Below are 12,106 nucleotides of genomic sequence, written 5' to 3'. Positions count from 1 at the left end.
GATTCGTTAGTCGCAGTCTGGTACCCTATTGTTTTTATACATTTCTTGAAACTAGGTGAGAGAAGCCAAAACGGCTTCGATATGTACCATTAACATCACGAAGATTTGACCTCGCGGCCGCTAGGATTCGTAATTTTGACAATTATTGTCAGGGGTAATAGCCACTGATTACCAAAGTGAACAAGCTCAACATCTTACTAAGGGAAGCCATAAAGGCCATTAAACCATTTTCCTGCTGACTTGGGTATTGCACATCGATACTGCCACTTCTCAGCTGTTTCTACTGTTCGATAATTGTTTTCTTAACAATTATCAGAGTGACTAAACCGGACATCTTATGATAACACAGTAGTAAGGCTAATTGGATTACATGTATGTACCCTTTTGTATGGATTAAAATTTGAGTCTTTCTCGGTTTTTATGGAATAAATTTGGCTTCTCGTGAGGCGTAAATGATATAATATTAACCTTAGTGATAAATGTACTTTACTCAACACTTCTTTCAGTAACGAAAACCTGACATCGGGAAACAGAAATCGGATTACTTAACACACGTTATGAATACAATACTGGTTCTGGATACATATTCAAATAAAATGCGGCCGCTTGTGAGGGGTAAATTTTATGATTTTGCACTAATATGCTGGCCGCTGGTCGCGTTAGCCGGGTGGCCTTTCGCGAGGGGTACTTTTGAACACAAACTCGTCGGTGCCAACGGATTCTGGCCGTAAGGAGCGGGTGGCCGCTGGTCAGGGGGGCCGTTCAAGAGGGGGACTACTGTACTTTCTAGCTAAACAAAAGCGAATATTTTGTATAAATGATTCATCAATTAAATTAGATCATGAATAAATTCATTGTGTGTGTGTGTATGTGTGTGTGTATATATATATATATATATATATATATATATATATATATATATATATATATTAACTGATACTTTAATATTAAATAATCTATCTACATTTGCATTTAAGACGTTCATCTGCTATTTTAACTGTACAACAAAAACTCATGATAACATTTTATTTTTACAGATTATGCATCTTATGTGTTTGCTGCTGATCATGGATCCAATCTCCCAAGATGTCCTATTCTTTAGTACTTATATGTGTTGACAAGCAACCTGCAGAACCAGTAGAATTGTCAGTGAAAGCAAATATGAAACCAGTATTGGATGGACATTTTATTTCTTCCAAGTTGAAGGAACATGAAGACTATGGCATCATTAAATGGTTCTCACAAGACTGTTGATATAAGTCTATCAGATAGTTGACATGCAAATTATCGAATGGAAAATATAATTTTGGATGTGCATAAGCAGCTCAAAGTAAACTATTTCTGGAGAAAATAGAGATTGACTTGTGCTTAATTCATTATGCATATGTTCTGTGAGTTGCATGCTTCTGTTATGTAGATTCTTGCAGTTTCATTGATCATGTGACCCCCTATTCAGTGATCCACTGTCAGGTTTGCACTTTGAAGGCACCGATGTGAAACCTGCTAAAAGGAAACACTTTGTGCCTGTGTTTGAATCAGCAGGCATTCTCAGTTAAAATCAGAATTAGGTACAATTTTGTGAAAATCATGCAAACTTTATTCACAGAAATGTAGAAATTATGCTTTACTCCTATACTGTTGCTAGCGTGAGCCACTATTTCAGTTTGTTGAATAGCAATGTAAGCCGACATGTGTTATACATATCCATAGTTTAATATACTTGGCTATTCCATGGCAAGCTACCTACAAAAGAACTGATCAATGGAGTTCGGAAAATGCAACCACAAGAGGGTGCGAGAAATTACTCAATAATTGAAGATATGGTAGAGTAATCTAAACTGTACAACAATGCTGGTATATGTTGCCCACTAGATGATATATTCCTGAAGAACTAGCTTCCAATTTTCATGTTGATGATGTGTGTTATAGGTGCACAGTACTGATTGATATTGCATTGAGATGTCAACCCTGTCATTATACATACCAGGATTGCTGTCTTATATTGTCAGACTTCGATTAAAGATCAAAGTTATCAGTGAAGATACCAGTGCTGATGCATCATACATGATGTTTATTTTGTTTTATTCATCAATTTGAACACTGAAATTGGTCAGTGTTGAGAGTAATGATGGTGCATCATACATGATGTTTATTTTGTTCTATTTATAAATTTCAAAAATCAAAGTGGTCAGTGTTGAGAGTAATGGTGGTGCATCATACATGATGTTTATTTTGTTCTATTCATAAATTTCAAAAATCAAAGTGGTCAGTGTTGAAAGTAATGATGGTGCATCATGATGTTTATTTTCTTATATTTATATATGTAAACGTTGACCCTTAAATCGCATATAGTAATGTATCGTAGCCATTGCTATGGCATCAGTCTTTTTGTTCAAGAAGGCATTTCTATACACATAGGGGTTTTCAGCTTGTCATGACTAGTTGTTAATCAAAAATTGATTGGCACATTGGGCCTAGGAACAAGCGTTTATTGAGACTGAACCTTGCATAAAGTGAGTTTTACAGATCTACCGGGGTAATTTAAAATATGTGCTACCTAGAAAACCCCAACATGACTTAACCCTAGCATATGGTTGTACTGCCATTTTTCAGCACACAATAGGATATACATGGCGGCCAGCATAACTGGTGGAGGAAGACCCCTTCAACCAATGAGAAGCTACTGGCAAGCTTCATCACTTACCAACATTCGGCAAGCCCAATACTTAGATTCACACAGAGATGGGAGTAATCAATATTATATCAGAGGTGGATGGGGGATGGTGCAGAGTTGGTTATAATTATTAAGAGAGTAATATATAATTACTCTAAGCATGGGCCTAAGGAGAATTACTCAAGACATTATATTACGAGGTTTATTTTATCTTGATTTTATTGAATTAAATCCATATTTGTTCCATGTCGGGATTCGAACCTTGGTCCTCTGCTGCGAGATATGGCAACTATTAACTGCCTGCACGTTCCAGCGTAAATACTACTACGGCTATCGAGACATCACCAAAAAATGATGTTTTTTAACCGCTGATATATACTATAGAAAGTACAGACACTCTTGAAACTTTCATATATATTTGTCATGAAACCTTGGCACTGGCTAAGTTAGGTTATAATTATTAAGAGAGTAATATATAATTACTCTAAGCACGGGCCTAAGGAGAAATACTCAAGACATTGTATTACGAGGTTTATTTTATCTTGATTTTATTTAATTAAATCAATATTTGTTCCATGTCAGTGTAATTCCGTCACTTGTAAAAAGTTGTTGTAAATTATCATGTATGTCACCTATCATGTTATAATAATCTGAGTAACTAATATAAACAGTAGATATGATTAGTCAGCATTGTAAACATACCAGTTACATATGAATTTTGAAAAATAAGTTTTTAATTAAAAGTATTTTACGATATGGTTTAGATGCTATTTATATCATCATAAAAATGTAATCCTTATTTGGAGCTAATAGAGAAAATTGTATCCACAGTTCAAATGTAGATTATTCAGTGTACACTCTTACATAGTGCAACTCCTGGTAATTCAGTTTTCTATGCTGTTTATGTACTCTGAGAGAAGGAGGGAAATCTCCATCCCTAAAAGAAACAAGAATTAGATTATGTGCAGAGATATCTAAACTGTTTATGTACTCTGACAGAAGGAGGGAAATCATCGTCCCTGAAATAAAAGAGAATTAGATTATGTGGAGTTTCTGTTAGATTTTAATGTTCAGAAATAAACTCCACTTAATCCCACCCCTCCTTCAAAGAAATTTTTTTACTCGAAAAAAAATATGGTTTGTCTGCATCATATCTCTAGCCATCTGTACAGTATACAGAATGATAGGTATTTTCTCAAATGATGCTTATCATTGAGAACAATGTTCACTAGTCTGCATTTCTATATACATACATCGGTTAGCAATGTATTGGGATATTCTTAATTTTTTATTCTCTATCCCTGACTTAAAAGAATTTAATATGCATGTAAAAGTGAAACATTCATACTATAATTGTGAGTTATCTCTCTTTCACAACTAGATAAGGTTTTATGGGTTACCTCCCTTGATCTACGCTTTGAAAAGTTAAATATTATAAACTGTATGTTAATTTATTGCTTTTTTAGAGGTATATACAGTATTTTGTCCTATTGAAAGAAACTCGTTTTGTTTTGGTATCGCATGGATTGATGAATTTTGTGAAAATCATTTGGCTTTTTTCTTGCACAACTTGTGTGAGTATGGAAATTTCTCTTTTCGTGCAGATGTATCAACATTAGATCATATTTTTGTCTTGCTCCGTATTGTTTTATAAAATAATTTATTTCTTAATTTTGTCAACTTTATTGCATTGGTCACTAAATGCATTTACAATTTAATTGTGCTGTGAAAGTTTAATTGTTAGCTGGAAAGACAAATATATTTAGTAGACATGAATTGATTCATTGATATATCAATGCATCAGTACTTTTGCTGAAATAATGCACTAATCGATACAAGAAACAGAGAATCAATACAAAACGATACTTACTGTATGCACGTTCTTTTAGTCTTAAGTAGTCAGGAATAATTATTAATTGCCTTGTTATGCTGTAAAATTTTAATCCATCTGAAACAGCATTTGCAATCACAGGTACTCATGTTTATTAGTAAAAATGAAAAAAGACTATTTGAGAATACCTAGGCACTGTCTACAACTTATCACAGTGACATGGTTCATAATATGCCCCCCCCCTTCCCATTTCCATGCTATTTATCTTAACCCATACATTCCATATGTGTTCCACATGTATAATGAAGTACTTTAATCATTATATAATTACCACTTTCATGTGAAGTTTTTACTTTGATTTGTATCTTGACTGCTTTTGTCGGTTTGAAAGCTATGCTACTGGTGTGCTACATGGTGAAAATATCTTACATTAAATTATCATTTGTGAATACTGCTTGTTCTGGTCCAGGTTTAACAACAACCACCAATCAGAAATCAATGTAGCTTATTTTCTTCATTGACCAACAGTAACTACTAGCAAAACAAGACAAAGACTTCATGGGAAAGTCAGTAGATATGTCAAGTACTTTAGAGGAGATGATGTCAGGGTGTGCTATTGCACGAATCATGCTCAATTTGTATGAATTCGTGCACCTGGAGAACAGCGAAATGCGAGAACTGGTGCAAAGTCATTGAAAGGCCCACATGTAAAAAAGTGCTCAGTGAAATATACAATTTTTATTTAACTGTTCTTATTGCGACATCTGTTTTTCAGGTAGAAACTGTTCCACATCTGGGTTCTTCATGCACCACATAAATGGTTGTGAAACTAAATTTGATTAGCACAACGTGCCCAAGAAAAAGCAACATGGCATAGTTTGAACTATTCATGAAGAAAGGTATACAAATGCTTGTTTAAAATAAGGGCTTCCTAGAAAACCCAATATTTATGATTCCTAGTATGGTTCATTACAATTTGGTTCGGTAGATACTTGCTAATGATAGTGCTCATGGCAATAATTTTTAAAGTTATGAAGTATATCACATTATTGGAGCTTGGAAATTGTTAATGGAGATACCAGTGAGTGATTTTGAGCCTGAAATGGTGTTAAACTAGAGTCAGATGTACATGCTGGTTGAATAAAATATGGACGGCATGACCTTGTAAATGGTATTTCGAAATTAAATGTACAAAGGGCAGAATACTGAGTGTAATTAAGCAAACAGTTTAAAAGTGTAATGCAATTTTCAATTTTTTTTCATTAATCAATTTCAGCCTGCAGATTCTATGCTACAAAACCATATACATGGCATGTATTCATATCTCGGTTATGATAAATTGAATAAAATAAGGGAATAAAAATGAAATTAAGAAGTAAAGATACACAAGCATTGGTGGACTAAATACCCTTCTACAGCATTATGGAACAGATATAAAATTTGGCATGATAGTCGATACACTACTGATTTAACAAAATTAGGTTAGTGAAAAATCCTATTTTGGGGCATATATATATATATATATATATATATATATATAAGATAATAGTCATGAGCTCATAGAAAATTGTGCATAACAGTCATACACATCAATTTCCCAACATATTCAAGCCGAAAAAGCTAGTTATGCATATGCCCCTTTCAGACAAAAGCACAGAACAATATTGATAAAAAGAAGAAAGAGAGACATATATTGAAGTTTAGATAAATATTGACCTATGACCATTTTTCCTCCCGCTCCTTTTTTCTTTGATAAAGAGGGAGGTCTCCATTGAGATAGAATCCTCTCATCATCTCCTTAAATTGCACATGGGGAACAAATTTGGAATATCTTTTTTTTATGCAGAGATATTTAACCAGTACATGATGATGCTGATGGAAAAAATGAAATTAGCATAGAATGAACAATGGGTAGATTTCAAACTGCTTAAGTTTTTCACCTCGTGTAAGTTTTAAAAATGGGTGTAGTCATTAGTTTTCCTTCTTTGCTAACAAATACAAGTACATGTGGCTGAAGCAGTCTTTTGCATCTGCAGGAAGTAAATATTATTCCCATGCCTGGATTTTTTCTAAATGAGATTTCGTTTGCACTTGGAAATTGCATTATTTCTTCTGTTTTGAAGATAACGTCACACTGTCTTCCAAGCTTAACTGAGACACAAAATTGGTAATAAGATGTTTTTAAATCATTCATGGCGTAAAACATATAATAAAACTCACTGCAACAAACAATTAGCCTATTTGAAAATATTGTTATCTTCTCATCAATGAGAATTGCATATAAATATATGATAACTGTATTTCTGTCTGTAGTCTGTTTACTGGAAATATGACCAGAATGGCAACATACATGACAGGGCACCACCTACCTTCCAAAGATGGAAAAAAAATCAAGTTCATATGTGTATTGATATGCATCATATTGCAGGCTGCATATCGTGAATCGTATTGATACACAGCACAGATATATCGTTTCACCCCTAATACTTAGCATTATTAGTAATTTTTGACAAAATTATTTATAGTAGGTTTCTTATCGTGGATATATCTACTTATGAGAGAACTAGTAGGTCTATGAGGTTAGAGGTTGTGGGTTCAAACTCCAGACAAGTCATACAAAAAAATTACAAAAATGGTACAGTACTAACAGCTGCCTCGCTAGGCGCTCAGCTTTAAGAGGTTAATGTTAGCACTGGTTGGCCTGGTGTCAGGATAATGTGACTGGTTGGGGCAACATGTTACATGTCTGCGGCCTTATGCCCCAGTGCTAGACATCATTATAAACTGCCACATTGCAGACATCGTAGCGATATGACTGAAAAATTGTTAAACCTACATTAAAAGTCCTAATCAAAAGCACAAACACAAATATGAGGTTACCTCCTATGGTCCAAAATGATTTATTTGTTTCTGTATTTCCTTCAGCTTTGCATTGTGGGCATTTCTCATTCTAACACGGTGAATTCTGAGAATATTTTTAAATTGAGTTTTTGCTTTTTGATATCAATGTACTTATTTAGATCCTTGTTTTCAGATTCCACTTGTTCTGTCCAAAGGCATAATTTTCTTTAGATATATGTTTATGTTCACATCCTCTGATAGTACACTTGGTGATTGGTTTCCTCAAACGGTTTTACAAAGATTATCAGAGACCATTGCCAGGTTCAAGCCCGGGTCAAACGGCGCATTTTCCGTTATACTGGCAATGCAAGCATCTATGAGAGTGCAGTTAAATGGAAGTATTATGATGAGACACAGGGACATGTTAAAAAAATAGGAAGGGATTGTAAGGATAGGAATGGGTGTGTCTGCTCAGATGACACAAGTTGTAAAATACCTATGTAGCATTAGGAAAACACAGTCCTTTGTACTTTGTACAATTGTCTATGTGTTCCCTACTATTGTATGTGTTACTAAATGCACACTGTTAGAGACTACAGAGGGGACCCTTGTTGTCATTTCTGATGAAGGGCGAGGGACGTTTACTCATATTTTGTCAGGGTCGACAAAATTTCTTCCTCTCTCTGTGTCTCAGTGTACTGTGTCTGAGAGGTTGAGTCCCTTCATTCCCAGTTACCTTTATGCTCATAACACAATTTTCCTGTTTGACCTACTATCAAATTGTTGGTACTTTGGCAACAGTCAGGTTAGAAATTATCGATCAGTGAACGAAATGACAATTTTTTTTTGCATATTTTATGTCTTCAATGCTTTTTGTTTTTAAAATCATTAGGCTGGATAAAGACAAATGGGAAGGTGTGAGAATATAATAGCAGTGTTTTCAAAATGTAATATTGTATTAAAAAGAACTGTTCAGTCTTTAGCAGTGTTTTCAAAATGTAATGTTGCATTAAAAAGAACTGTTCAGTCATAATCATTGAATAGCTTTTTCAACAGTGAGAATCGTTGAATAGCTGTATCAACAGTGAGAATCATTGAATAGCTGTATCAACAGTGAGAATCATTGAATAGCTGTATCAATAGTGAGAATCTTTGAATAGCTTTTTCAACAGTGTGAATCGTTGAATAGCTGTATCAACAGTGAGACTCGTTGAATAGCTGTATCAACAGTGAGAAAAAAAAACTTGTACATCATGAGTGATATTTCAGTAAATATACAAATATGTATAATTAAAATATAAACACAAAGTACAAAAACAACATCCTCTCAAAATTATGTGTTCTAAGACAAATTAGAATAAAAATCGATCAGTTCAAAACAAAACAAAATTTTCAAAGATAAAGTACTTTACATATCGTTATATATCCCCTTCTCTCCTTTACTCCACATTGAATAATGATAACAAAGGTACCATTCTTTGTACACTCTGTATGTGCAATGCACTATGCTGTTGGAATTTTCTTTTGCAATATCTTAGTCAAAGTGAGTATTGACATAGTCTGAGGAAATAGTGCATAGCAACCCAAGTTTAAAACCCATCAGTATCATAATACCTTTTTGTATAGTCTGAGGAAATAGTGCATAGCAACCCAAGTTTAAAACCCATCAGTATCACAATACCTGTTTGTATAGTCTGAGGAAATAGTGCATAGCAACCCAAGTTTAAAACCCATCAGTATCATAATACCTTTTTGTATAGTCTGAGGAAATAGTGCATAGCAACCCTAGTTTAAAACCCATCAGTATCACAATACCTTTTTGTATAGTCTGAGGAAATAGTGCATAGCAACCCAAGTTTAAAACCCATCAGTATCATAATACCTTTTTGTATAGTCTGAGGAAATAGTGCATAGCAACCCAAGTTTAAAACCCATCAGTATCACAATACCTTTTTGTATAGTCTGAGGAAATAGTGCATAGCAACCCAAGTTTAAAACCCATCAGTATCACAATACCTTTTTGTATAGTCTGAGGAAATAGTGCATAGCAACCCAAGTTTAAAACCCATCAGTATCATAATACCTTTTTGTATAGTCTGAGGAAATAGTGCATAGCAACCCAAGTTTAAAACCCATCAGTATCACAATACCTTTTTGTATAGTCTGAGGAAATAGTGCATAGCAACCCAAGTTTAAAACCCATCAGTATCATAATACCTTTTTGTATAGTCTGAGGAAATAGTGCATAGCAACCCAAGTTTAAAACCCATCAGTATCACAATACCTTTTTGTATAGTCTGAGGAAATAGTGCATAGCAACCCAAGTTTAAAACCCATCAGTATCACAATACCTTTTTGTATAGTCTGAGGAAATAGTGCATAGCAACCCAAGTTTAAAACCCATCAGTATCATAATACCTTTTTGTATTCATATCCTAAACTACATTCAATATTTCTAATAATTACAATTTAGGAGAACTGAATTTGTTAATATTTACTATTGCAAATATCAATTAGTGTTGGGCTTATGCATATGAGACCTGCCTACAAGCATGCTGGAGAGGGTGTGTGAGAGATAAATTCCAGCCATTCAACTGTGTCATCTCTATCAATTCTTCCTAAACTTCAGAGGCTATTTTCGTGGTTTTCCCATTCAGGTAGATATTCCTGATTGTTTTACAAACAGATGAAAATAATATATATATTGCTTGATCATATGGCTTTATTTGCTATTTGTGGGTTTTTTCAATGGTCGAAGAACTTGAATTTGTAGCTGAATAGTTGGTTTACATGTATTTTATAGTTGACTGCCTTTATTATTATTATTATTATTATTATTATCAATTCCATTGGTATTTTGTATAAAGCTCCAGTTTTAATTTCCAAATTCAGTCTTTATTATATAACAATAGCCCTTTCTTAAGGATTCGGTGTAACTACATTGCCATGTAATGTGTTTCTTTTAGTTATAACCACAATCGCAGACCATGTGCATGACTTATAATACCATGAACATATAGTGTCATCGTAATCATGCATTGTGCACATATGTAAATATTACAGTTTGTTTTGTACGCTGAACTTGTGTTTGACCACACTATTCACATTGTAATGAATTCAGCAGCAATGGGACTGCTTGGTGGCCTAAGCGGTCAGAGCATCCGCCTCGGATGCGGGAAGTCGCAGGTTTGAACCCCAGCCAAATTATATCAAAGACTTATAAAAATGGTACTAGCAGCTGCCTCACTTGGTGTTCAGCATTAACAGATTAGTGTTATGACTGGTCGACGTTGTGTCAGGATGTGACTGGGTGGGACATGATGCTACATGTCTGCTGTTAGGCCAGTAAATCAGTCGTTCACCCGTAATGATGTTGTTAGGGTCTGATATCACCTATTCATTGAGAGCAGCAATTATCGGCAGCCACTTTTGGCTGCACACATCGGTGCACATTTTATACACTTGCCAGCATTTTTCGCAGCTGTTGAGCTTCCGTCTGCTGAAGGGGTCTTTTTGTGATATGTACAGCATATTTCCGAATCAAATCGTATGTTTGACAACTTGTAACTCCAAGTAGAACCAATATTTTGTGTTGCATAGAGGTCATGGGCACAATATTGGTCTGTTAACCCCACCCCCTACATGCCTTAGAGATGAACCATATTGTGTGCATGCCAGCATGCCGTTATTTCAGCATAATGTCCCCACCCCACCCTCACAGCTGAGTGTGTGTTTTGGATTTTTAACATAGCTTTTTGGATTTTTAACATAGCTTTAAAAAAAAAATCAGTCATATTGCTACGATGTCTGCAGTATGATAGTTTATAGTGATGTCTGGCACTGGGGCATCATAACGTAGACTAAGACAATAAAAAAGCCCGTTACCCATGATGATATTGATGCTGGGGTTAGTAGCTGATATCACCTATTCATTAAAGGCTGCAATTATCGGCAGCCACTTTTGACTGCATACATCAGCGTACATTGTATACACTTACGTGTATTTGTTGCGGCTGTTTAGCTCCCGTCAGCGGAAGGGTTCTTTTTACGATATGTACAGATATTTCCGAATCAGTTCGTATGTTTGACAACTTGTAAATCCAAGTAGAATAACACAACCCTAAATAGCGTTGACATTTCTAAGTTTCGTGGTAACCATACTATAAATGGCATCCAATCCGATGATACTTCTCTCGTTCGCCCAATCGAAACTTTCAGTTCATTTGGTCAGGTAACTCGGCTGTAACGGCATCAATGTGAATATCACGTGATACAAGCAGACTCCGAACAGGACAGGTAAGAAATACCATCCGTAGATACTACATAGGGTATTTCACATTGACTCCGCTACAGAAGAGTCAAATGACCAAATGAACCGAAAGTTTAAACAAGAATATTGAGCCCATGACCTCGGTGCAACACAACATTCTCGTCCAGCTAGTGCGTGATTAGAAGAAATGGAAAGCAAATAAAAATGTGTAAAAAATATTGGCGAAAAATATGTGTTCACTTGTGGTTTTCACCTGGGTACCGATCCAATAAGGTTAATTTACATGGAAAATGGAAAAGACTGCCAGACACTGCTCAAGATGTGCTATATGATCATTTGGGGTTAACATTTAACCTAAACAGAAGCTCATATGTATGTTATGCTTGTTCTATTGCGATTAGTAAGGTGAAATGGCACACTTCCGAGTTATATATTTCCCCATAATTGTACATACAAATCCAAGTTCATACATATCCAAGTTCAGAGGTTC

The 12,106-nt window shown here is 34.9% G+C and overlaps 1 protein-coding gene across 2 annotated transcripts in view; it reads left to right on the top strand.

Moving 5' to 3' along the window:
- LOC149787116 (uncharacterized) overlaps window positions 1–11,101 on the top strand; it is a 153,259-nt gene extending 142,158 nt beyond the window's left edge. For both annotated transcript variants that reach the window (XM_089977631.1, XM_089977630.1), the window contains exon 15: window positions 1,038–11,101. The gene's annotated coding sequence lies outside the window, so the exon portion shown is untranslated. The remainder of the gene's footprint in view (window positions 1–1,037) is intronic.
- Window positions 11,102–12,106: the final 1,005 nt, after the last annotated feature.

Source organism: Sinohyriopsis cumingii, chromosome 12, assembly GCF_028554795.1.
Source record: "Sinohyriopsis cumingii isolate HCF-2022 chromosome 12, ASM2855479v2, whole genome shotgun sequence".
In the NCBI taxonomy this organism is placed as follows: domain Eukaryota; kingdom Metazoa; phylum Mollusca; class Bivalvia; order Unionida; family Unionidae; genus Sinohyriopsis; species Sinohyriopsis cumingii.
The sequence above is the reverse complement of the archived record's forward strand: the minus strand, read 5'-3'. Positions and strand labels throughout refer to the sequence as shown.